The 27,720-nt window shown below is 47.7% G+C and overlaps 1 protein-coding gene across 3 annotated transcripts in view; it reads right to left on the bottom strand.

Moving 5' to 3' along the window:
- The window catches only part of FOXP1 (forkhead box P1), a 376,939-nt gene extending 353,271 nt beyond the window's left edge, over positions 1-23,668 (bottom strand). Inside the window, exons 1-4 of one of the 3 annotated variants that reach the window (XM_041460982.1) lie at positions 22,959-23,052; positions 22,106-22,261; positions 17,941-18,111; positions 17,669-17,824 (exon numbers count right to left, since the gene is read on the bottom strand). The gene's annotated coding sequence lies outside the window, so the exon portion shown is untranslated. Of the gene's footprint in view, positions 1-17,668; positions 17,825-17,940; positions 18,112-22,105; positions 22,262-22,958; positions 23,069-23,563 lie in introns of those variants that run through there. The other 2 variants (XM_041460973.1, XM_041460964.1) reach the window with 2 other exon arrangements.
- Between the last annotated feature and the right edge of the window lie 4,052 nt (positions 23,669-27,720).

The raw sequence follows: 27,720 nt of genomic DNA, 5'->3' as shown, positions 1-27,720 counted from the left end.
GCATCTTGGTGGACAAGACACTCTGATCCATGCCAATTTTCCCTTGTAACCGTGCCCATGGTTTGGCAACAGCGTGCCCACAATCCAGGCTGACGGCATGCAAGATCCTACATCTTCCAGGGGAAGCTGAGCTCCAGCTCACAAAGTGCCTCCAGCAATGGGGAACTCTACCAAGTTACGTACTCTTATGCAAGTTTGGGGTTTTTTAAACACCTGAAGAAAAAAAGAAGAGAGAAATCAATCCAGCAATCCTTGTTGATTATACTCACAGTAATTATACTTGTGTTATGCCAACAGTATCTTCAGTCTTGAGATTGGAGATAACTGAACTGCCTCATGGATGAAACAAAGCCATGGATTTTAGGCCACTAGAAAAAGGACAGTAGGCGTGGAAGGTGTTTTGGGGATGCAGGACAAGCAGAGCAGCTGGATGCTGGTGCTGTCTGTAAAACCACTCTGCTCCTACCTGAGGCAGAAAGCACAGCCCAAACTCTGCTCAAACAATGCCTTCCATGAAAGCAGAGCAGTGAAGGTGAAGGACACAGCAGACCAGACCAGGGGCCACAAGTCCAAAACAAGATGAAGATGACAGCGTGCCAGAATGATCAGACCAGGCTCTCACAGACCTGGGCAAAACAAAGCATTTTATGCAGTTTCAACCCATTTGTTGTGGGGACTGCTGTGTCCCCCAGGGCAGCCAGTCCCTCGGAGCCCAGGCAGGTGCCAGGCAGCTGGGACCTGTCTGTGCCTGGCACCATGTGTGCCACCAGTGTGGGATGGACACAGCCCAGTGCCACCCAGCCCCTCCTGCTTCTTCCAAGACGAACAAAAAGGTAAGAACAACAAAACCCTCATCCCCACTTACCTCTCTGTGCAGCCAGGTGTTGGTAGAGTTACTAAACTTGTAAAATCTATTTTTTTCCTCCTAGATGAAGGCTTTACATTCACATCAGTAAGGAAATACCCAAGGTCTAGAGGGCTTGATCCAAGAGCTACCATCCTTCAGTCCAACTTCCTAAATATTTGAATATATATTTTACAATATAAGTACATTGTGTGGGATGAGAGAGAACAGTCACCACATCACAGTTTGCTCAGCTGGATCCTGCCCAGCTGTGGGATCACCAGTGAGCAACAGATAAATTTCAGTCCTGTTCTGACATTGCTTCCTCCTGTTGCTTTTGGCGTGTTGCTTAACACCCAGCATGTCCAAGTTTCATCGCTTTATATATACATACATAGAGCTATGTATACATACATACTGTAGAAATCATATTTATTCAACCTCCTACAATGTTCAAGAAAGCACTGAATTATGCTGAAGCAGTTGAAAGTGAGGAGCTCTATCAGAGACCGAGATCAGGAGCCTCGAGAGAACAAGCAGTGATTTCACATCAGCCTGCAGAGCTCTGGAGTGAGCAGCCATCTTCAGCCTTTGAAAATCAGGACCCTTTTGAGAGAGCTTAAAGAGGGGTGAAAAAATACTCAAGATCTTTGGAGGGGGAAAAAAAAAAATATATATATATATATGATCAGAAGACACCACAGCCAACCCAAAGCACTTATGGGCAAACCACTGATTTGCAATTCCAAACCACTTTTCCGCCCAAATCCTCCACTTACTATCTTATCTGATCTTCTCTGAGGGAATCCCCCAAACCACCTCGGCTTCAGAAAGGACCTCTCAAGCCGTGCTCTGAGCACATCTTATGGAAGGTTTGTGTAAAATGCTGACAAACTAACAGCACTTTTGTGCACTGTCGCCTTTTTTTGTAGGTTTTTTTTTTTTGTTCTGGCAAGATTATCCTTACCAGGCAACCAGGCTCTGCTCTCTTAAAGGTTGCCATACCCCACACAGACACACACTTTTACTGGCCACATGTTAATATTAGCATAAATAAATTTTAAGGTGGACGTGACCTGTATGAACACAGTGACAAAAAAAAAGCTGCTTTACTGGCGTTCAATAAATGTTTTTAAGTTAGCCACCATGGGCAGTTCTGCTAGGTGGCTCAAAACTAGGCATGTTTTGCCACAGTGGAAAAAACATTGCTAAGAAACACCTCAGACCCACTGCATGACACCAACAGAGAGGTCAAGTTGAAGCAGACTGAAGACATTGATCCTTTTTATTAGCAAAACGCCCTACATTAGATGACCTCAGCATTTCACAAGCATTATATTTAAATCCTGCAGCAGTCTCTTAACATGGCAACCTTTTCCCATTCCCACTTTGTAGACAGAAGCACAAAGATGTGGAGGACATGGTGTAGCAATAGTTATGAAATAACAAAGTCTCAAATTTCTGACAGCAAATTTAAATTTTCAGGCTTCACATTAATGCTCTTTGTCCAAACATCTTTTTGCTAAAATCGGTAGGAAAGTAAGAAGGCTCTCTCCCTCTCCTCTTGTTATTCTGTCTTCTTGGAGGGAAAAAAATTAAGAAAATACCTTCAATTTGGAATCAAAATCCTTTCAGCAAACAATTTTTGAGGAGCATTGCATGGAAACCATACCTGTTTTAACTGGGGATGTCAAAAGCCCAAAAAAAAAAAAGTGTCACATAAAAATGAAGCTTTTTTTGAACAATCAGTATCAGTCTGTTCCTGGCATTAATTTTGGAAATGGTATAGCTAATATGACAGCTATGATTTGGAGCCTTCAAAAGGCATAAGCTATTGGCATTTTAAATACATTACACACAAACACGCACGCACCCCTACACCCACACTAACTCTGCAGATTTGTTCTGCTCCTGTCTGCTGGCTCTTCTGCGTGTACTCCACAACAGATTGTTTCCTTCCCTCATCCCAGTTTTTTCCTAAGGGGGCTTTACATCAGGCACCCAAATAAAAAGGGTTCAAAGAGACCTGCATTACCACAGCACACAGCAGAAGGGATCCTCTGCGACTCAATGGACACGATCAAGCTTTTCAATTAAACTATTACCCAAAAAGGTGTGGGTGGCTTATTACCAAAGCCAGCATTTATTTAAAAAAATGGAGAGTACCATTAGAAACACCTAATATAACTCTTATTAACTTATTTGAATCTAGTTGTGAGCACATTGGGTTTGTAAGTGTCTGCTAACATAGCATTCTGTTTGCCTAATTAAGTTTTCAGTAGGGGAAGCTATAGCTCTCACATTAATATAGGGAACTGAAAAAAATCACATATAAACCAAAGCTGAGCTTGATTTACCTTTATTGTGTAAGGATTTGCTACGGGCTCTTCAACAACTGCTAACTAATTTTCCATCAAAAAGCACAATTGCTGTACAAATTCCCATTCCAGCCCCAGTGATGGGGATGACGGACTCGCCCCAAATTATAAACCCTCCACGCAATCCCTACAGCACTTCCAGACCCTCTGGTTTTCCTCATCACTTTTTCCCTTTGCTAGTCCATGTTCTGAACCTTGAGCTTATTCCCCCAGCCATGCAGCTAAGCAGTAACGCTCTAGCTGGGGAGCATCAAGCGGAGGAAAATTACCATTAGCCAAAAAAAAAATTAATCTTAAGAGGCTTAAAAGAAATCTCAGGGAATCAACTCCGATCTCCATGACAAATAATTAGCAAAATAAAGATAAAATACTGAAGCATCTCAGCTTTCCGCTACATTCCAAAGCGGCTTATTTTCTCCCTAAATTTTACTCTTGCTGCATTTAAAATGCTCGTTTGCAACTTCTAAAAAAAAGAAGGGGGGGGAACCCAAAAAGCAAACAAAGACAGAGTGTTTTACCCAAAAAACATGAGATTTCTGCCTGGCCAGTCCCAGTACCCAGGGCCCCAACCCACGCCCCACGAGACCTGCTCACGGGGCGAGCACTCCTGGAACAGGCCCATATTACAGCATTAATATAATTTACAAAATGGTTAAAAATCAGAATGTTTTTCCTTCGTGAAAAATAACACACTTAATGCTTTTCATCTGGCACATAAAATTTACAATACCTCCAGGAACATTTTCTTTGGTTAAATCAACACTATTGGTACTTTTTTAGCCTATAAGCATATTACAGCCCCAGCTTTTTATGGGTCTTTTTGGTTGTTGTTTTCACCCATTGTAATAAACTTTTCAGAACCAGAAATGATCAACGATAAAAACCATTCCCATGTCAAACAATTTTAACTACTGCTTTTAAAACAATAATAAAAAAGGCGGGGTTGGGAGGGGGAGAAGGACTGGCTGCAAACCTGACTCGTACAGTAACTTATCTCGCCGCAATTAATGCGAAGCAATCGCCGGCGCGGCCGAACTCGAGCGCTCTGCCCGGGATTGTTTCCGCGCCGCTTGCAGCAGGCAGCCGCGGCAGATGTTGGCTGTTAAAGGGCGCAGACGACAACAGTTCATGACTCCTCGGAGGCGGCTGCGCCACATCTGCAGCCCATGAAGGCAGGCAGACACAGCGAGCAGAGGAGGCCGGGACAAGCCGGGCCAAGCCGAGCCGAGCCGAGCCGAGCCGAGCCGAGCCGAGCCAGCCTTTTTCCGCGCTAAAAATAGAGGAGGTGTTTGTTTGCTCCGCTGGAGCGGAGCATCCCGGGCGCGCCGGGAGCCGCAGCCGCTGCCTCCGAGCGCTGCTCCGCACGCCCGCTCCTCATTAACTGGGCGGCGATCCAAGTTCATCTGGGCCCCAGAGAAAGGCAGTGCTTGTGTTTAGACCGCACAATACTGACATAACATTAACAGATTTACATATGCAAAACTGTGAAGCAACAGGCATTCCCCCTCAATTGACCCACAGCTTGTAGTGGCTGCCGAGTTATTCCCTGCTTAGGCTCCGTAACCAAGTGGGCGTCATGCGACTACCATCTGGGTACCACTTATTTAAAGCTGGCAGTCTCTCTGTAATAGGCAAGCTGGCAATAAGCAGGAAGGGAATAAATTGCATCATTTAGTTAACATCCACTTGCTTTGCGGCTGTTAAAAACCCATGACTGAATAATAATTTGGTTATTTCTTTTGCCAGACAATGCTGTCAGCCAAAAGCGTACTACGCATGCTGCAAAACGTCAGCTTGCAAAATTTCCACTTTAAAAATAAATTAAAGAAATTTGCAGTATAATGCGAGCTAAGAAGTTTTTCTAATGCTAGCAACTCAAAAGCAATCGAGCTCTAAAAATAAATATGCACTACTGTAGTCACCAGATTCTGCTTTTCCCTAAAATCTTCTTTGTTTTTATCAGCCACCCACCCCAATCCATTAAATTTGCCAAACATCACCAACCTGGCCCGTTACAAGCACAGGAACTGGGATTTGCTTGCAGGAATGCTCTTTAGATCCCAACACTTCTCCATTTCATGCTACCCACTGCCCTTCTCATCCTTTGCCTTAATTCGTAGATTTTATCATTTCCTTCTGTCTGACAACTGCTTTCACACAAATTGGTATCAAAGAAAGTGGCTGAAACCGGAGACCACTGAAATACAGCTAGAACGTAGCCTTTGTTAAAAAAACAAAAAAGGAGGAAACAAAGACCTTTTGAAGTGGGTTTCTCTTTGGGGCTCTTTAGTTTGCAGAAAATTAAGTTACCAATAGTAATCAAATTTTTTTTTGTCCTAATTTGCTCAAAATACAGCCTATGCACATGTATCTCAACATCCATCTCTCCTCAGGACTAAAGGAAAAGCCCATGCTGAGTGCATTTTTGTACTGCAGAGATAACAAGGCTTTGCATGATACAGTGGGAAAAGTCAGAAGAAACGTTTCCATTGGGATTAATGGCGAGGACGAGCCCAGAGCACAGTCCACAGGTAAAAGCATCTCAGCATCTCCACCTCCCACAAAACCAGGCTCATTCCTCCCTCGCTACATTTTGAAGGGGCACCAGGGACTCTGAAGTACAGAAAGAAGACAACCAACAGTAAGTGGGAAGCTGAGTTCATTAGGAACTCGCTTCCAGTGTCAGCGATGGAGAAGAGGACAGCAGAGCAGAGCCAGGCTGCCACACACCTCTCACATCCCTGATGCCTTCAGCACCCACACTGGTATGGCACAGAAACGCCACACAGCTGGCTGTGGGGACACCAAAGGCAGATGGGAGACCCTTGTCCTCCCCTCCCCATCCCTACCTTGCCTCCACGCAGGGCTGGGGCACTTGGGCAGAGCCCAGCAGGCAGAGGTGCCAATGTCCACACCGTGCCACGCTGCTGGTGGCAGGTACATCCAAGAGCACACGTGGATTCAACACAGGTGACCCCTTCACAAAAATCCAGCAGCCATGCAGCACAGCCCTGCAGCAACAGGACCTTCAGCACTCAATCCCAAAATCCTTCCTGAGCTAACACACACGATTGTTCACTTCAAAAAACGAGCCATTTGGAAAAGCAGCTTTTAACAGAGTTCCACAGCACTGTGCAGCTCTTGCTGCTGCAGCTGGGATGCTCAGCCCGAGGCAGGCAGGGAAACACAGGACCCAGGGCCACCCACAGCTCTGCACAAGGTGGGACCACCACTCTGGAACACAGCAGACCTAAGGGCCATTGTAACAGCTTGCAGGCTTTACAGACAGGAACAAAAGTAAGATGGAAGGATTTTAGTTGGCACCAACCTGACAAGACGGTGTCCAATGAAGGGTGAGAGTAAAAAAGGGAACAGAAACCGAGGGCAGAGAGAAAAATCTGTCAGAGGAAGTGTGATGCCAGAAACTGCACCAGGACCTCATGGCTGGATGCCAGCTCAAAGTCCCAAAAAAAAAAAAAAAAAAAAAAGCCTACAGAGCCCCTAAAACCTTCCTGATTAAAAAATCTCTGCAGGCTGATGTTTGTCAAGTCATACTTGTGCTTGCTGTGCCTGCTCCACCACTCTCACCCAGAGGTTTCATGTTGGGAGTACTTCTCTGGAGAGGAGACCCAAGGCATGCAGCAACTTTGGCAAGGAGAGATGTGCATCCCCTACAGCACTTGTGTAATTCAGAGTGTTTGAAGAGCTCTGCAGTACTAAGCCTTAGCACTGTTAATTGTATATACCATACCCAAGATCATCAACGTTGTCACCCATGTGGTACATTACTGTATGGTCAATCTCCCTAATTATTCTTGAGTTATTTTTTCCAGTAGATCTACAAAATTATCAGCATAAATCTCAAAACATTTACCAGTCAACAAACTCAGCACAACAGACATAAGCTTGGCCCTGACAAATAAAAAGACTAAGGAAAATGTATTTATTTGTAGCAAATGTCCTTTCCAATAACCATCAAATAGATTACAACTGCATTTCTTTCCTCGCACTGCACGCTGGGATCCAGGCATTTAACTAGCACACACTACAGTGCTGGATTAATCATAAATAGAATATATTTTTAAGTGCATTAATTATGTAACAGATGCTTCCAGGATTCCAATGGAGGTAATTTTTAAAATCCCAGTGTACAGTTTTATGAATCTGTGCAGTTTCAAGGTTGTTTTTAATTTGCACTCAATACTACACTTACTTAAAACCAAGAGGTAATCAACTACTGCCTAATTTATTTTTTTTTTCAGTTCAGGCTGGAAGACATACCCTACACTGTTGCTGTAGGACACCCCAATTGGCAACAGAGGTTTCTCCCATTTCTCTGCCATGATGATGGGTCTCAATAACGAGCTGTGTGAATGCAAGAATTCTTCATCTGTCTACTATTAATTTCTCCTCCTCAGACTCTTTTCTGCCATTCAGAAGTCTTGGTCTCCTCCTGCACATTCCCACTCACGTAGCAGATGTGATTCAGTGCACACAGCACACACGGAGGCCCTGACAGGGACAGTGGGGCACAGACAGGATGCTCAGGGGTTCCAAACAGCCCTTTATTTATTGATGGGGTACCACGAATGGTTGGACTCAATGATCTTAGAGGTCTTTTCCAGCTTTAATGATCCTAATTCTATGAAATAACTCTCATTGCTTTGAAAAATGGAATTAAATTAAGGTCGCTTACTGGAGAAAAATGGGGTTTACCTTACTTACCTTGATAATAACAAAAATGGCACATCCAGCTCCTGGCACAGCACTGCTGTGACAGGGGCACGGGTGGGACAATAGAGATCTCAGCAGCCTTTGGATGGCTGCACTGGAGCACCCCAGGGCACAAGCACCACAGCCTCCATGTGCTGGATGAGAAGTTTGCTTTCCTTTCCATCTTTGCACATCTCACAACTCTTGGATCCAAGTCACACATCTCCTCACAGAGCTTCATCTCTGCATCTGTCTGAAACGCTTAATTTGTCATGACTTGGAGGGGCATTTTTCCAGGCACTCACTGCATGTGCAGCCTGGGAAGTGGCAGAGCCCATCCCCTGATAACTGCCTTGGACTCTCCCTGCAACAAACCCTCCCTCTGGTCCTGGAGGTGAGGGGAAAATACAGGAGCACACAGAGCAATTAAGGTTCCAATCAGATGTGGTGTTGACACATAAGAATGAACAGTGAATAACCCTAATGCAAGGTGAGGGTTGTTCAGGAGCATACAGTAATTGCACATGCAGAATATGGAAGCTCAGCACATGGTGAAGAGAGGGGGTGAGCACAGGAGGGGCTCAGGACCACAGCTCTGCTCACCTGCACATCAGCTGCCCCCAGGGATATCCACACCTCAGGTCGGGCACAAACCAAGCAGGAACAAAGGGTGGGTAACAAGAATTTTATTCCTACTAAATATTTTATCCTGGCTGCTACTCCTTTCCAAAAATAAAGGTAATGATTAAAAGTGAGGGCTAACACTTTGCTGCCTCACTTCACAGACTGCACATTCCAATTCCTCAACAAGGCAATGCAAAACCAGGCAGCAAACAGGCTGAAATCAGCCGGAGAAGACTTTGTGCAACACCAGGGAGGCCCCAGGGCAGGCAGCTGGGTGCTGGGCTGGGTCTCACTTCCCTGGGCACACCACAGCCAGTCTCCACCAGTGCCCACTGACAGTGAAAGCCCTGTGGGCTCAGCCCTGGCCAGTGGGCACCCGGCCTCTCCTCACCCCAGCCTCCCCCAAAATTATCCATTGGCTCTGATGGGGCATGGAGAATGCCCAGCTCACCTCATCACCATCACTGGTCACACAGCAAGGCTTGGGGGCAGTCAGGGACACCCTGCAGTGCTGTTCTGTGGTGCCAACCCTTTCCAAAACATTCCGCTGATCCACCTGCATCGGAGCATAGGGACAGCAAGGCAAGAGAAGCTCTCAGGGACAAGAAGGTGCCTCCACATGAGGAGGGAGAGCAGCCCTGAGCACACAGCAGGGTAGAGGGACCAGGTCCCTGCCCACCTGCAGCACGGCCTCGCCCCCATAATCCCTGTGACACGGGAATGGCAGCACCACGCCAGGTTATCTATCACAAGGTGATAAGACTCGTGGGCTGTACCTGCTTGGCATGGCTCGAGCAAGGCTCCCTCGGGGCTCCTCTGCTTTCCCTTCCTATTAATGTGCACCTGCACCCATATCAAGAGCAGGAAAAGCATAAACTGTATTCAAAGCTTTACTCAAACCCACACTGGAAGCCTGAGTTGATGCCAGGGCACGCCAGCACCTGGGCTCACCAGCAGCCCTGCTGGTGGCACTGCCTGTGGCTGTCCCTGTGCCAGAGCCACCAGTGCCACCCACACTCCCCAGACACCCCCATGCCACACACACCCAGCACACCCATCCTGCACAGCACCCAGTGAGCACAGGGCATGGCACAGACCCTTTTTGGGTCAACCTGTTCCTGAGCTCTTTCCTTATCAGCTTGGCTGACTCCACAGGCACACGGCAGGCTGGGCACAGCTTTATCTGAGTTTTATGTGCAGCTGCATTTGCTTATCGCACAGATAAGTTATTATAAAAACAAGAAGAGACAGCAGCAGCCAGCAACCTGGGTATCTCAGTGCCCTCATCCCAAATTCCCAGCCTCTGGACCAGCTCATCATCCACAGCTCACAGGGAAGAAGGAAACCCAAAGAATACACGATTCCAGGACGTGCACAGTAACAACTTCAGTACCTGGCACTAAGGGAGCAGCATCACATTAACAATTAGAGGAAACCCACACTTGGCAGCTTTGGCAGGGTGGTCCCACCAGCAGGCACTGCTGGGAGCGTGCCCCAGAGCAGCTGGGCATGGAAGGATGCTCTGCCCACACTGAGAAGAGCACATCCAGACACAAAGCCTCTGCAGAGGTCTGACATTACAGTAAACACTATCAAGTGGCCAAGGGGGTGGCCCTGACCCCTTCAGACCCTCCTCTGATCTCCAGAATCCAATGAGGATGTTCAACTGGCAGAAAACTCTTTTTTTTCCTGCTTAAGCTAGTTTTCCACTGGTCCAGCTTCCTGCACAGTCCCACCTCTGGTCAGCTGAAGCACAGGGGATGCAATGGGAAGCACACTCAGGGAGAAGCTGAGATACCTGAATCTCCTGAACTGCAGAGTGAACCAAGCCCTCGCTCTCCATGGCACCAAGCGCGCTGTCAAATAGTCAAACTGAAAGTAGCTTTCATCTGAGAAAAAACAAAGGAGGCAAAGGCTTTGCAAGGAAACAATTCTCATTTGACACATGTCATGGAGCTGTGAGCGCGCCTGAGTCACGGCACACGTGTGGACCATTGTGAGCAAAGTGTCCTCCTCCTCAACCTGCTGAGAGCAGCCACCAGGCAGAGGTTGAAACATGCGGAGGTGATTCAACCCCGATGAACAGAAACACTAAGACGTGCTGTTCTTAACACAGGGGCTGTACCTGACACCACTTGTATTTACTCAGGAAAGTTTTCTGCCCTGTATGACCTTCCCCTGCTAATTTACCCACGTGTTAAGCACAATCTCCATCCCACCCTGGATGGCTCACTACAATCCAACAAATACTTCCAATACAGGCAGACTTTTTTTTTCTTTTGAATCTGTAAAAAAATATACATTGAAAACTTGAATATTACTTGTTACCTGACAAATCATTATACTTTCTTTGTGCTTATGGCATCAACCAGGGGAAAAAAAAAACCCACAAAGAAATGGAAGGGGAAAAAAATCTTCCTACCAGAATGTAAATATTTGTGAATAGCAAGAACGAAGTATTTCCATGAAGCTTTCAATAAAAGATAACTGCATGCCAAATTTTGCCACAGATACAGGCACGTAACTCCAGCTGAAGTTACTCAGAGCTGCACAAGTTTCTGAGAGGCCAACTCAAGCAAACAGCGTTCACGTCCAGAAGGACTGTGAGCTCAGGAGCTGAGGCCACATTCCCAGCTCTTTTGAGAAAGGCAGACGAGATCTGTTTCATATCAGTGAAGAACTTCAGAGATGAGTCAAACCTGCAGGATTTGCTGCAATACTCGCTGCAAAAGAGGATGTGAGAACTGGCAAGTACGCTGTGTTTACTCACTGTGCCATCTAATTCTGGAAACTCGAGCTGAGATTCAGCGTTCGAGCACGACTCCAAGGGGTGGTGGGAAGATCCTGGCCCTGTTACAAAGCCACTCGTTGGGCTGAACTGGTGCTATCTGCTCCAACAGGGCCATGGGCTGACCCAGACAGAGGTTCTGCAGCTGGCAGGAGAAGCCTCCTCAGGGCAGAGGCTGCAGCACATCTGCCCCCAGCCCAGGGACGAGCCTCCGCAGGCACTGGCGCACACGAGGAGCAGAGATGCTCTAAAAATCACGCACTGCTTCAGTTAATGACACAGATTTACTCTGGGTGTTAGCCTGTTTTGCTAAAAAAAGCCAAGCAGATTTTTTTTTTCCTTTTTTCCTGGTGCAAACTGTCCTTTATAGAGACTATTAATATCCCTCTTCCTTCAGTTTAAGCTCTACTTCTCTTCCTTGTTCTCCCACTGACTTAAAAGATAAGTTGCAAAACGAGATCTAATTTATCTCTATCTTTTGTCCTCATCCCTTCCCTCCTGTTACTGCCTGGACAGGCAGATTGCTCCGTAGGGAATCACTGCATGGAGCACAGAGTTTATATTTGCTGCAACACTCACATTTTTAAGCAGAAAATGAAAGATTTTACCTAGTTTATACTAAACAGAACCCCTTTGGTTCTGGCCTCATGTAATTAATCCTGCACAAAGTAGTAACTTAGATAAAACACCGTGCTAAAAGCAGACACCTCAAACTGCTGTGAATATTCCTCACTATCAGACACCAGTGAAGACAACAGCAATGGATGGTGGCTGCCAGGAAGTTATGATGAAACAAATGCATTTTTATTTTTCCCTTTAAATTAGAAAAGATTATCATTTTACTCAGCAATGCCCCTTATTAAATTGAAACTCTCCACATCAGAATTAAACACATCCTATCTACTCAAAATGTAGTGTATTATTTATCAGTAATATTTAATGACAAAAACCTGATAACTTTTTCCGATTATACCACTGATTTCCTCCAGTCATGCATCATTGGCTCTGCTGGTCATTAGCATTATCACAGTGCATAAACTCTGGCTTAGGCAGCAAGTTTGATAACAGAGCCAGACACCTATAGCTACCATTTTTCAGTTTGTTCAGATTTACTAGTTTACCTCTCTATGAGCGTGCCTCTATCTAATGGCATCGATTAAAATCCCTAAAAATCCTAGACAGTAAATTTCCATTTCCATGCAGCATGCTTCTGCACACTCAGAATCCCTCAGTAAATATAAAGCACTTGCTGAAAAATCAGATTTCCCCTTCAACTGGCTGAGGACCCTTTTCCTGAAAGACTATACTCCAGCCAATCTGAAAAATAAATAGGAAATATTTAGCCTTCTCTGACTGTTTAATGCCAGGAATACACTGGATAGGCTTAAGATATTTTAGTTTAATTCACAAGCAATGTTCCATTTTAACTTCTATGAAATAGTATTTTTGAATGCTGAAGATACTGCTTTTATAGAAGTGAAGAAAAAAAAAAATCAGAACAGATAACATGGTACAAAATCAGCTCAAATATACCAAGATGGGTTTCTCCCATTCTCAGTTAAAATCCTGTAAATAAAACGATGGATTAGAAAGGTTTCCTGAGCACAACCATCATTCCTCACACTACTGGACTTCAGAAAACTTTGATGGGTAAAGCCAGAGAAAAACTTTTAAAATACTTGTACAAACAATAATTTTGCTGCATACTTTTGACATTCCTCTTTCAAAGCCTTTTGGGTATCAAGTAATTTATCACTGAAAAATACATTTGCTCTTTTCCAAACCTACAATTCAGGAGCTTTACAAACCTTAATATATATTATCTGAACACACATGCACAAGCATATCATTAAAAACTAACAAAAACAATGTATTACGAGCTATTTCAGAGCCACCTTCTCCCAGTACTCATTTAATTCAATGACAGCAGGATAGGGCCCCTGACAACTCTCTGATTAAAATTAATTACTAAAGCTGTTAAGACTTTATTACTATTGCAAAACTTACTGTGAAAAATCTCTCTTCTAAATCTGCTAATGCAGGTACAGGCCATGATGTTCTGCACAAATATCCAGAGAGATTCTTATATGTTACACACATGAATATTCTAAGCTTTTATTATCTAGCCAAATTGATTTTCTTTTAATTTTCTTTCTTTTTTTTTTTTTAAATCAGTCCATCCAAGTGAGCTCCCATGATTTCAACAGGAGTATTTAGAGCCTAGGCCACACAACTGAAGCTAAATCTGCCTGTGTTATGGAAATACAACTATTTATGAAATTCACCCGAGAGGGAGGGATAATTTACAGTGCACTGATCAACAGTTTGCATGGTACTGTCTGAAGGAGCCCTGTTTGAGAAGGAGAGCTGTTATAAAAGCAGAAAGTATCAATACTAACACAATTGGTGCCACTGGGTTATGCTATTTGCTGACCAGAATCCATCTCTCGCATGGAAAATTTCAGTTTGGGTGTAGTTTCAGTATCACTAACTGCAGCATTAAAGGTTGGGACCATTATACAAGAAACAGCATCGCTTTGATGAGTTTAATCCCAAATTCTGTGATTTGCTGAGGCAAAAAATGGATGGAACCCGGGCAGCGAGCTTGGGAGCACGGGACGCAGGAGCGCTCACACAGCGCCCTGCTCCTCTCATCCAGGGGCTTCAGTCTGAGCCTTCAAAGATGAAACAGTGAAAAATACTGTCATTGCTCTCCTCTGCCCGCCTGCTGCTCTACCTGCACGTGCATCGTCCCCAAAAGACACTTCTGACCTGACTGAGCACCAGCCAATGTCAAAACCCTGGCCAGGCACATCCTCCCCTGGCCTGCCAGCCTTTCCCACACAAACCCAGCTTCCATGTGCTCCAAACCCAGTGTCTGGAGCCACTCCACGATGCCCCACAGCCCCCTGCACTGCACTGCTTTTAAGGGGATTTCTGCCACAGGAGGATTTACAAGACTGATTTTAATGGAATTTTTCTTTCCAGAGCAAGTATAAAACGTGGGAACTGGGCTGGACGAGCTGCCTGAGCGGCTAACAGAGATTTGTCATGAGGTTCATGGAAGACAGAGTTCATGACTCACTGTCAGTGAGCTCACTATTACAACATAAAAACTGTTATTAAAAATAAAAATGCAAGCACCAAAAGGAACACTTCAAGAAGGTTTTAACTTCTTAATCCCAAAGAGAATACCCTTGAAATGAGGTTCGCAGCAGGCCCAGCGGACAAAAATCCATAAAAGACAACCTTGCCATCAAAAATCTATTGGAACAGCACATTTTAGCTGAAAACCCCCCTCCCTATTTCTGCTCCCTTGGTATTCCCAGAAGTTCCTTAGGAAGAGGTGTCTCACTCATACTCATCTCCCAGCTTTCCAGCAGCAGAAAAACATACACTTCACATTCACTGTGCAACACCAGGAAGATGCTTTTTAAAACTGACATGGGTTCCTAAAGAAATATCAGTTAATTACTTAATCCTCCTTAATGGAATGATCAACATCCTTTCAGCAAACAAGGCTGTGATGATTTAACGTTTTACTGCACCGGGAGAATTAACCCCGCTCCTCTCCCGTCTGCTGCGACCGCTCGTTTCTTTAGAATCAGTTCCATTTATTCACTTCTGCAGAGCAGCCCCTGCACCCAGGCAAGGAAAAAAAACAATAGACAAAAATCTGCCTGGGTGTTGTTCTGCCAAGGCCTGACCTCCAGACTGACAGAAAGGCAGGTGGCCCAGGCACCCAGGAAATCAAGGTACAAGGCAGCACAGAGCAACAAGCCCCAGCGTGAGCCTGGAACAACTTCATCAGCATCCCAGGAACACCACTTCAAAAGGAGCCGGGGAGGGATGTTTGAATCCCAGCTCAGACAGCTCCTGAATCCCTGAGAACCCCGTGGCTGTCGTTCTGGCAAGAACAAAAGTCCTTTCAGGGCTCCACTGCTCGCTGCAACCAGACCCAGGCTCAGACAGAATTCTGCAGGCAAGTGTTGTGCAAGAAAGGGAATTCAGCATCGATTTTTGTGATCAGATGTTTAGTGGCTGCTCTGAACACTCCAGCAAACCCCCTCACCATTTTATCTTCCTTTATCACAAGCTTTTTAATAGAGACATGACATTCTGCTTACTGCTGGGCTCTCTCTATTTATCTCTCTCTTAACAACACTTTGGCATCATCGGCTCCGCTATCTAAATCAGCAATAGTGCATGTCCGGTCACATAAAACCGGAGAGGGCTTCCCGAGATGCCTTGGGAACTCTGACTACTCCGGTTTACTGATGTGTTAATATGCCCCATCCACTAATTAATGAACAAACAGCTTAGCCAGGGAGCTGGGGGAGGGACACCAACACGAAGACTGTGGAGAGCCCAAGGAAAGACACTTGACCCTAATTGTTAGCAACAAGATGACAAGACTGATCGGGAAGTACAGCTAAAACTCAGATCCAACATGAAAGGAAATGTCTGGCGAAGAGGGGAAAACTAACGATGCCATTGGAGGCTGCAGCCAACCTGCCGCACTGTGCCACCTTCTGTCGGGCTGTCAGCACTCAGTGCCCAGCACCTGGCCTGGGCTCCCCAGCACCACGCTCCCATCACATCCCTCTCTCCGTGCCCAAATCCTCATCCTCCTCCTGCGACCCTGCAGCTCCAGGGTGTACGCTCCAGCCAGGAAAAACTGGAGTTTGTTCCAACCCATGACGGGGTGATGAGAAAGCGCGGCTCATGCTGCACCTTCCCAGCAAAACCACCTGCAGAATTCCAGCCAGTGGGTTTTAAGAAGGGCCAAAGTCTGACTGAAGTTTCAGACAGACCCAGTTTTACCCGGGGCAAAACATTCTTCATCTTGAAAACAGCCTGGACCACATACCACAGCAGATATGCCTGCAGATGCACCAGCAAGAGGGTGCTGTGCTCCACGTGCACTTTGGGAAACACTTCCATATAGAGTTCAAAACCTTGGGAAAATGGTTTTAAGCTCTTTCTACCTGAAAAATCAATTCAACTGAGAGTCGCAGCAGTGCAGGAGATGCTGCAGCACCATGCTCTGGGACACACACCCAGGAGAAAGTTGATTCACAGATGGCACGTCCAGTGCAGACACACCGCAAACACTGCAGAGCCCCAGTTTTCTGTGCCAGTTTTTTAAAATTTCAGTGCCCATTTTTTAAATTCAGTGCCTCTGAATTAAACCAACTTATTGAGGAAACAGGTTCTCCTAATAAAAACACAGCAGCGACAAGCATTGTACAGACAACACCATTAGCAGTAAACAATACACGGGAGAATCATCCCAATAAAACATTCTGGGTATTTATTTGTGCTGCTTTCCGAGACCATTGCAACTGAATGGGAAACTGGAAGGGAAAAAAGCCCACAATTAGTTTCAGAATAGCACTCCCAGAAACACTGTAGCCTAACAGATCTATGTAAATATTTTATTATATGGGTTCCATTTCAGTAGATCTGTCAAGATATTTACAGGGCTTGACAGTATTTCTGCCTTTAATTAAATTTTCACACACATACTTTAATGTAATTTAAATAGATTATTAGTTGTCAGAATATAGTATAAATTTTGTTTACGATTTAGTTACTTTAAGTACTCACATTGAGGAAACTCATTTAACCCCCTGACTGAGGAGCATTAAGTGTTGAGATGAGACTTCTAAAGAGCTTCTACTGCCCTTTGCACTCTTGCAATAATCTTAAATTACTACAACTTAATTGCAATTTCAAGGCACTAAAATGGAGATGCTTTAAAAACAGCACCAGGAGGGTCAATGAGAGGAGAAAAATTATTTAGTCCTCCTCAGGTGCCTCTTAGGGAGAAACTGATTTTGCCCATGCTCTTCTCTTTGCCCATTTTCCATAGAATCCCGTCTTCATTTGCAGAATGACGCGGAACAAAAAGTCATCAAGATTATTCTGGATACTTGCCACATCCAAACAGCCATTAGACATAAGCCTGCTCACTTGCATGCATGGAAGAGACCCGTGCCAGGAGAACAGAAAGACAAAACCCTAGAGCGCATTTGCAGAGAAGGCTGCACACGAACAGAGCCAGCAGCTTCTCTGACTTGGGAGCTCCAGTGCTGGAGTAAGGAAAAAGAGCACGTGTTAAACCATCCAGAAACCCCAACCAACAAATAACCGACCTCCGCAAAACAGCGCAACCGATTCCTCTACAGCACAAAACGTATCTTTTTAAAGTAAAAGACTACAGCGATCCCACAATTAAGTTTCTCCTCTAATGACTGCATGGTTTATCCCATGCTGGTTTTTTTCCCCCCTCTCTCTACACTGGCATCACCTTGTTACCTGCAGGAGCTGCAATTCCCAGCACAGCGAGCTGCGGGAATCGAACCGCGCAGCGAGCAGGCTGCGAGCAGCGCGTCTGTCAGCGCAAAACCAACCACTTCTAGCAACCACAAGATCTTCTCCGTCTCTTCTCGCAACGAGACGCTTCACAGGGATCTGGCCAACAGAAAAACAATCAGACTCACGATTTGAACACCGCTGCGCCTGAGCGCGGCCGGCGCTGACGCGCGTCCTCGGTGGCACGACGTTAAGGGCTCCCAGCCTGGCCATACCTTTCGAAGCACCGGAATAAAGTTTGCTTGCCAGGACCTCTAAGAACGGTCTCAAAGACGCTGCTGATCTCTAGTGCACAGCGTCTCTGAATTCCACCTAGCAAATGCTTTCTGGCTTCTCCTGCATATCACATCTCTGCCGAAGCGCTCGCCGGGTGTGAAAACACGCTACTATACGTGGAGGGAGGGGGAGAAAAAGTTTCAGTGATACGAGTTAGTGGCACAGAGCAAAAGCCAAAGGCAGAGACATCAGCAGAAGCCCCAGTTGATGCCAGCACGCTCTGGATCGGGCCCAGGGCAGCCGACTGCACCCTGAGCTCACCCCTGGGGACACGGGGACCACGCCGTGCCCACGGGCCATGTTCAGAGCAGGGTGCCACTGTGTCCCCACGCTGCTGACCACCCCCTGGGCTTCCCCTCCAGCCACCAGCCCCTTCCCACCTGCTTCCCCAGCAGAGCATCGCAGGGAAAAGCTCTGGGAAGCAACCTGACGGCAAGGCTCATCTGAAGAATAATTAAAATGCGCTATTTAATTCACTTTAAATACGGACAGCAAACAAAACCCTCGTGCACCCAAGCCCTGCAGGGCCTGATGCCGCTCCCCCTGCAGTGGGAACCCCCGGGAAAGCTCCCTCCCAGGCACCCTGTCCCTGCACACACGATGCTGGATGTGCTGGGAAGGGCAGGAGAGGCCTGAACAAACGCTGCACCTCCAAAAGACACCCAGCTACCTGCAAAAAGCCCACCGAGCCTTCTTCAGCCCTGGCTCAGCTGCATAAAAATATTTCAGCTCCTTGAAGTTGCAATTAAATTGTAGTAATTTAAGATTATCACAAGAGCAAAGGGCAGCAGCAGCTCTTCAGCAGACTCCTCTCACCACTTAATGCTCCTCAGTCTTGGGGTTAAATGAGCTTCTTTAGTATAAGTACCTTAAAGCAAGTGAATCGTAAACAAAATTTATACTATTTTCTGACAGCATATAATCTATTTAAATTTATTAAAGCTTCTCGGAGAAAATTTAAGATGACAGAAGTATCATTATGCCCCATAAATAACCGGACAGCCTTGCCGAAATAACTGTATTTTACATACATATCCTACATATGTGTGCGCATATGTTATTTCATTTGATACACAAATACATGCTCAACGGATATTTCACAAAAGGAATCGTGTTATCCAGTTCAATCTCTCAATCTAAATGACCACAAGAGGTACGAATACTAAACACTAGATACATTCCATATATTTGCCTTTTTACTACCAGCCTTTTTCGTCATTTTTACAGTGCTATGAAACAGAAGTAATTCAGGAGCTACAAATGTTTACAGTATGTCACATCAAGGATGAAAATGTGAATTTTAGCTTTGAAAAAAGGTGATCCCCGCCATGAGAAATGCATACTGCGGCATACGCTGCACGCTAATGTCCGATGCACAATTCCCTGCTCAACTTCCCTGCTCCTTCTCCTCCCAGGGCAAAACCCAGCTGTGTTACGGTTACTGGTGGAACTGATTTAAGCAGAAAATGTTTATAGATGTTAAAAAACATTACACATTACGCAGAATGGCTTAATAGCATACATGTGCATGTTTAATGCACATGCTTTTTATTGTCTAATTAAAATATATACCATAAAAAAAATCTTTACAGGCTTTAGAGTAAGTTATGCAGGACAGTTATGAAACCTTACCTTACAGAAAGTATAAAGTACTTATTGTGAGATCTGCACTGCTAATTAAAAAAATGCTTATGCAAAAAGATTTAGGATTTCTTAATTCTTCAGCAGATGTGCACTTGGTCTGCCTGCTGATTAATATACATTACGGTAACAGCCTCTTACTTAGATTTTTTTAAAAAATATATATTTCCATTGTTTTAGAATACTTTAAAGGAATGAAAGTGACACATATTTAAAGTTTGAGTTCAAGTGTTTGAACACAAACACGAAACTGTCACACAACAAAACTAACCTCACTCCCCTGGTTCATTTCAATTAGTACCTAAATCCTAACTGTTTACTGAAATACAATCAAGTGTCTATTAATACTCTTTACTGTTACTTCCACTAAAAACTACACAGTAACAGTCTCTGTGATACAGACATGAAGACACATTACACACAGTCTTGTAAAAATCCCGGCGTATCAAAACCAAGGTCCATCCTGACTGCTTGGCAATATGTTTGAAGGAAAGATATTACAAGTTTTCCAAACTCTAGGAATGCAGTCATCCAATATACAGTGCTTAATCACAACCAAACTCCTCTATTATACACCAACACAGAACTTACACACAGAGAGAAAAAAAACAAATCCATGTTTCCTTACAATTCAGCGATCTAGAAATAAAGGCTGAGTTCCACAGAACTTTTAGGTTTTTCTGAATTGCACTAATTTAATGCCTTCTTCTCTGCAGCTCTAGACAGCGTAAGCATAATCAAATCCTAAGTCCCTCTGAAAGTGTAAAAATGCACTTCAAACCATCATCACTTTAAAAAAAAACAAACAAACCCCAAACCCCAGCCCATGCACAAAAAACTAACTTTGCAATCAAAACCGTAAGCAACAGAAAGCCTTGTTTGAAATAGTAGTTATTTTTCTCAGAATTATCCTTTGGTTTCACAACAAAGATCAGCATTTGTAATGGTCCATTTCTGCATAAGTGAACATATAGCCTTGCTGCCTGATCGAATAGTCCAGAGCTTTCAGTGAGGCAGCTCCTGACAACAGCCCAGCAGCAGCTTTGTTTGATCTCTCCTGCCTTCCTTAATCTGGGTTGTCAAGGTTCACTTGTTGGAGGCTGTTTACTTTACTTTTTCCAGAAAAAAAAAAAAAAGTGATTTTTTTTTTCCTGTCTCTCATACAATGACTAATCCAAAGACTAAGGGGGAAGAATGCTGCCAATGCAAGATGTTAAAGCTACAATACCTTTTTGCAATGAGATTTTAGCCGACACCTTTTGAATGGTAACTAGTGGAGAGCTTCCTCCCCCAGTGCCCTGCTCCATTCAATATGGTTGGGAGATAGTTCAAACAAAATGTGCAAGGGAAAAGCTTCAGAGGAGAGAAGTTGAAACGAGCAGCCCCAATTTCCCTGTCTTCCCCCAAATCTAGCTGCCGAGATGCACGGTACCTCCTTGCCCACACTCGCTTCTCTGGGAACTTGAGTTATTTCAGGCTCTCTCAAACTTACAAAATGTAAGAGCTTCTCAGAGTAACAAAAACTGTAAAAATAATACTAAACCGAGCAAAATACATGTTTTCCAAAATATTAAAGTAAGCTGTGGATTACCAGCAGAGGCAAAAAAAGTTTCTTCAATGACATGCTTGCAACTTTGTCTAATTAAGCAGCTGTCACTAGTGACATCAACATTTGGTCAAATCAGGTAAAATCCAAGTTTAGAAAAACTGTGTGGAAAGCAAACACAGTTTAGAGAACTGTTTTAATATTTAGAACAATCCAGCACCCCAGAAATCAGCAGGCTATATAGTGTAGACGACACGCTACGAGCAGTACACATCCATTACTCACTCCGAGAACAGTTACTAAAAATGAAACCTTAAACTTCTGAGCACAGAAGTTGGGCTCCAGCTCCTCTACAGAAGCGGCTCAGAGAGCGCTCGCAAGCGGCAGATGCCTCGGGTAGGGACGGGAGGGCTGCGCGCTGCCGCCGCTGCCAGGTTCAGAGGGAACCGGGGGGAAAAGGACGGGGGAAAAAGGAAAAACAAAACAAAACAAAAAAAAAGTAATCTCGCTCGGCTTGGTTCACTCAAAGCAAAAACACGCAATTAAAATCATTACAGCGAAGTGGCAGCAGAAGAGTCGCTGAAAGCGCGGCGCTCCAGCCCGCCCGGCGATGCTCTCCGCCGGTCATTAATAGCTGCCGGGCGGTGCGGAGGGGGCTGCGCTGCGCCCCGCGGAGCCCTGCCCGCGCAGCTGCCCGCGCCCCGCTCGCTGGGTCGGTTTGGCTTTTTGTTGTTTTGGGTTTGTTATTTATTTTTTTTTTTCCAGGGAAGAAAGAAACCCACAACCCGGCGGAGCGGGGGTGGGGAGGAGGGAGGCGCGGACACGCCGCTCGGCCGCCTGCAGCGCGCACCCCTCCGCTGCCCGGGGACGCGGCCGCGCAGCGCGGGCCGGCAGGTGCGCGGGGGGGCCCTACTTACCGGGCACCGGCGGCGGCTCCGCGGCGCGCAGCGAGCCGCGGCTCCGTCCCGAGGCTCCGCACCGCGGGGCTGCGCGGGAGGGGGACGTGCGCACACACACGCGCGTGAAGGATGCGCGGTCCGCACCCGCGCAGTGAGAAGTTGCGCCGGGCTGAGCTGGGGAGGAGCGGGTGTTTATTCAAACACTTCGTTTCAAAAAAAAAAAAAAAAAAAAAAAAAAAAAAAAAAAAAAAAAAGGGGGGGGGGGGGTTTTTTCAAAACCTTTTTTTAAAAAAAAAAAAAAAAAAAAAAAAAAAAAAAAAAAAAAGAAATGGGGGGATGGGCGCAACGCGTCCAGGGACCCGCGGTGGGGGCGGATGCGCGGCGCGGGGCTCCGCGCCTGCGGAAGGAGCTGCGCGGGCGTAAAGCCGCAACAGGTGCCCGGGGAAGGGGGAACGGGCAGCCGGGCACAGCGCGGGGGGGGCGCGGCCCCACCGCAACTTCTTGCCCCGAGTGCAGAAGTTGGGGCGTACGCGCCCCTTGCGCGGCGGCGCGGAGGGACCCGGCGGAAAACACGCGGAAAGCGCGAGCGGGGATGGGAGGGGGGCGGGACGCGCCGCATCCCACCACGGCGGGGAGTGCGCGCAGCGCGGGGCGGGGGGGAAGTTTCCAAAGTGGGCGGGGAGGGGGTGCGGGCGGCCCCGCAGCCCAGGGAGGGGGGCTCCGCATCCGCGCACCGCCGCCCCACATCCCCCCACCCCCCCGGTACCGCGGCGGCGGTCGGGGAGGGGCGGCCGGGCACGTGGGGTCGGCGGGGGGAAAAGTGCAACAGCCCCGGAGGAGCGGGGAAAGTGTCGGGGGGCGCCGGACTCACCCGCAGGACTCGGCCCTGCCGCTGCCCAGCACGGCGCGGCCGCGGCGCGGGCGGGCGGCGGCGCGGAGCGGCGCGGGGCTGCCTCCGTCCCGTCCCTCCCTCCCGTCCCTCCGGCACGCCGAGCCCGGGCGGCGCGGGCCGCCCCGCGCCCCCTCCCCGCCCCGCGCAGCCCCGCGCGGGCGGGCCGGGGGCGGCCCGCGACACCCCCGCGGAGGGAGATGTTGTTATTTTTTGCTGTTGTCAGTCTCTGACGTCACATCCACCTGCTGGGTAAACAAGGCTCGGCGCAAGGGAAAAATAATAATAAAAAAAAATAAAATAATAAAAGCGGGGGGTGAAGCGCGCAGGCCGGGCCGGGGGAGGCGGGGCGGCCCCACGGGGAAGCGAAAGTGGCGGTGGAGCGCGGCGCGGAACGCTGCGCATCCCTGCGCACCCCTCCTCACCCCGAGGGACAGCTCAGCGCCCGGGCCGGGGCCGCCCCGTCTGCGGGGGCGCAGCGCTGCGCACCCCTACCAACTTTTCTACAGCCGCGCGGGGGGCAGCGGAGCTGGGGGATGTGGTGGACCCGGGAGTGCCCTCCGCGGATACCCGCGGAGCCGCCTTACCTGCGCGGAGCGGCGAGGCGGGCGCTGCCCGCGTTCTCCCCGCAGCGCCCGCCGCTGTGGGCGCAAACACCGCTTAGACACACTGCGCGGGTGCGCAGCGGCGCGCACCGGCCGCTGAGCGGGACTGACCGTCCCGGGGACGGCGCTGGGTGCCCGCCCGGAGCCGCTCCGCGGGGGTGGGTCCGCATCTCGGTGGGTGCGCGGAGCGCCGGCGCTCCGGCCGCGCCGTCGGGGCTCCTGAGGAGAGGGGCGGCAGCGCCCGCGGGGAGAGCGCGATGCGGGCAGAGCCGGGACCACCCGGCTGCCCGAGCCCTGCGGCTCCGGCACTCGTGCACCGCGAATTTTAACAGCACCGATGGCCTTAGCGCGGATTTGGAACCTCCGGCGGCGCGAGGGCTCCCTTGACGGCGGCTGGAGCAGGCGAGGGGAGCGGCCCCGCCGGGCAGCCCCCTGCCCTGCCCTGCCCTGCCCGGGACCCCGGCCCGCTGCCGGCAGCACCGCGGCGCCGACGGGACGGGGGTCGGTCGTCGGGCGCCCCGCGGGGATGGAGCGCGTCCTGCCCGGCGCTGCGGGCGGGAGTCAGCGGGCGGCCGCGAAGTTACCGAGCGACCGACTCGTTCGGGGAAAAAACTCTTTCCTTGACCCGCCCGGTTTTCTAGCCTCCCTGTTTTTCGGGCGATCGCGTGTGGCTGCCCGCAGGACTGACCAGGGGCTGGAGGCGATGGTTTCACACACTGTCAGGAGCGGTACCGCGAGGCGAACCTGCCCGCAGGAGCCCCGGGCTGAGCCCAGCCTCTCCCCCAGTCCCGGTGCCCGGTCCCCGTTCCCCGCCCGGCCCCGGCGGCTCCGGCAGCAGCGCCGGGCCCGCGGCGCCACCTCCCGGCGGAACGGCGGGAGCCGCTCTGGCAGCAATTAAGACCTGGAATTATCCTAATAGCGAGGTACTTATGCGTAATTCATTATATTTTAAATAATTGAGAGCGGGAAATCGCTGCAAATAAATATTTGCGGAGGTGGTGCTCGCGCCGCCGCCGGAGGGGTGGGCTCAGACCGGCGGGGAGCGCTCGGGGCCGGGAACGGGCGAGAGCCGAGAGCGGAACTTTCAGCATCCCGCTTCTCCAGCCCCGGTACCGCAGGAGACAGCGGGGTTTGTGTGATCGGGGGGACCGCCAGCTTTAAATGCAAACATCTTGTTATATTTTTTAGTTCATCTGTTTCTTCAGTAGGAAGGAAAAGGAGCTAAACCTGTTAAAAGGGCATTTTTAAAAGACTCTCCCCTATACCGCTAAAAAACAATATTTGTTTTACATTTTATCCTCGAATGAACGCTTATTGGCTACTTCTTCATCGCCTGTTTTTAACTTCACACATCCAAACCAGTATATCAACTCTGTAAAACATGATTAATTCCACAGACAGTACCAGCGGTGGGACTTCTCCCTCCCCCTATGCCTATGTAGCTGCTAATTGTGCTTGAATTGTTTACTGCTGTATTGTTTTACAAGTGCCTGGAGAAAGATGCTTGATATTCCCACCACCGGCAGAACCATCCCAAGAGCAAATGCTTCGCAGATTTTGGCAGGGATGTACACAGGCTACAACTACAGCTTGTTAGCTTAAAAAAAAAAAAAAAATTATGAAGGTGATGACGCCTCTGTAATTATAGGTGTTACTTGTTATAAAGTCAGAATGTTTTCCAAGCTACTGTAATGCCACACCTCCAATGTCCCAGGAGCCAGGCCTTGGAGTCCTTTCTGCCTTAGTCACTGGTTTATGAGGCTTTGCAGAGCACATCACCAGGCTGCACGGCGGGTTCCTGGCCCACTTGGCACTCCTGCGTAGGTGCAAAGCCCGTGTGGGTACTCAGCTGTTATTTTACCTTTTACATCAGACATGAAAAGATGAGATACACACCATGTACTGCCCCGAAAAGTTGGCGGACATAAAGAGAAATGTACGTTGGATTTACAGCCTGATTTTATGATTATCTGACTTTTGTTTCAAATAAGCACAAGCAGAAGCTGTGAGTATGCTCATACTGCAACTTGAGGCAAAACCCCTTCTTGGCAAAATGCTGGTTGCGGCTTTCCAGATTTCCTTGTTTTTGGTGTAGTCAGGGCAAATCAGATCAGCCTGGCAACAAATAACCTTCAAAAAAGTAGAAAATGCAGCTCCGCCCATCACATGGTACACGTCCAAGGTAAAATAACTGGACCTTTCTTTTGCTCAGAGAACTTCAAGGGCAGGAAGGGTCAACTTGCCTATGAGGGAGAATTTTAAAAGGTGTAAACATCAGCTTAGAGACTATGCTTTTGGCGACACTTCCAGCAGCTTTAGTAGAAGCTGGATCTGTTCTCCAACTGGGGAAGTCCCACAAAGAGATAATGTGACATAGTTAAGGTCTCAAGTTGGTTTGTCTGACAAAATGAAAAGTATAACTTCTCCCAAATGAGTGCCATAACCAAACCCAGATATTTTTCCTAAATGAAATATTGTTGTTGGGGAGGGACATTTCCAGCATACCAAATTCTGATCCCTCCGTTGCAAACGCATTTGCATACTTCATCTGCTTTGGCTATTACACTTTCCCAGTTTCCCTGGCCACAGTAGAAGCCATGTCCTGGCCTGTGCTGGGAGGACAAGCTGGAACAGAACTGAGCTTCCGTGTGCCAGGAGGTGCCTGGCAGGACAGGGCTGCCCCACAGCCACCCCGAGGGCTGGTGCTGGGCTGGCTGTGGCAGAGCAGGCAGCCAGCAGCACAGCCAGCTTGGTGCTGCTTGTAAGGAAAAGAAATGGCTCTGCTGCCCTGCAGCATCACGATCCAGGCAGAGCAGGCTGCAGCCTGGCTCCATGCACAGGGCAGCAGGAGTCAGGCACAGAATAAATGACATTTTGCTCTGTTGTGTGTCCAGAGAAGCTCCACTGCAGTCAGAGTTGGTTTGGATTTGCATGGGCAGTGCAGAGACATGAGTCTTGGATACACCCCAGACTCCTCTGGGTTCCTAGTGGATGGGAAAGGCTCCCCACATCCGTACCCACACTAATCCTCTCTGCTCCTGGAGGTGTCCCTCCAGCCGCCACTGTACCAGAAGCCACCCAGAGATAACTTTTCTATAGCACATTTCCATTTGGCCTGAGCTGCCAGCCAATACATATTTCCTTTTCCTGTGGGGGCAATGAATAGCCATTGTATTTTCGTTGGACTATTAATCTGCCTGAATTTGGTCGAGATTCTTAAATGAATATTCATGGGAATTAACGTAATTTAATTCCTATTGCTTCCTGAATATAATTACATGCCGTACGTGAATTGGCAAACGCCACGACACATCCAATCTTGCTGAAAGTCCATGACCGATGAAACACCACGAGCTGGACACTCCTGTAGCACTGGAGGTGCACAAAGCACTGCCAAGATGCAGCTTGACTTCAGGAGAAGAAACCAATAAAAGAGGGAAGATGTACACTGTAGGAAGCAAACACCACCTTGAGGGATATAAAATATGATTAAAAAGGTATTTTAATACAAGCTCTTCCCCAGGTATTTGTCTACATGTAGGGACTACATTAAACATTTATATTATTTTGAAAAAAGCTTTATTTCTTCCACTTTCTCACCCACAGAAAAACGTCTTTCAGGGCCTCCTATCCTGACCTCTTCTGAGAGACAGCATCTCTTGAAGACCTTCAGTACATCCTACAAATAAGAAGTGCCCAAGTGCAATCCTCCTTCTCCCAGCAGCCCGCCTGGCAAGTTCACGCTGTTCCCCGAATAATAAAGCATAATCAGCTCCGTATTAAAGCAAAACCTGTCCCCAGCATCAGTGCTACCAACCCCTGTCGTAACATAACAAGGACTCTTCCCAAAATATTTGGGCTTGCCCTGTCACAGTGAGAGGCGTTCAAGTTCAGCGCTCTGTCAACAATGCCAGGTGTCTCCTGAACCTCCGGCGCCCAAGCCAAGAGAGAGAGCTCAGAAGCACAGGAATAATCATTATTCACATTACTAAAATGTAACGGAATGTTTAAACAGATAACGTAACACAATCCCTCACAGCAGAAAAAAAAAATAATTCTGTTTATTATTTATCCCTGTCAGATAGAAAATGAACTCAATCTCCTGGAAAGCAAAAGTGAGGCTCCTTTTTTTTTTTCTC

This window comes from Pyrgilauda ruficollis, unplaced genomic scaffold, assembly GCF_017590135.1.
Source record: "Pyrgilauda ruficollis isolate IOZ18807 unplaced genomic scaffold, ASM1759013v1 scaffold10, whole genome shotgun sequence".
NCBI lineage: Eukaryota > Metazoa > Chordata > Aves > Passeriformes > Passeridae > Pyrgilauda > Pyrgilauda ruficollis.
Note: the sequence above shows the minus strand (reverse complement) of the source record. Positions and strands in the feature narration are given on the sequence as shown.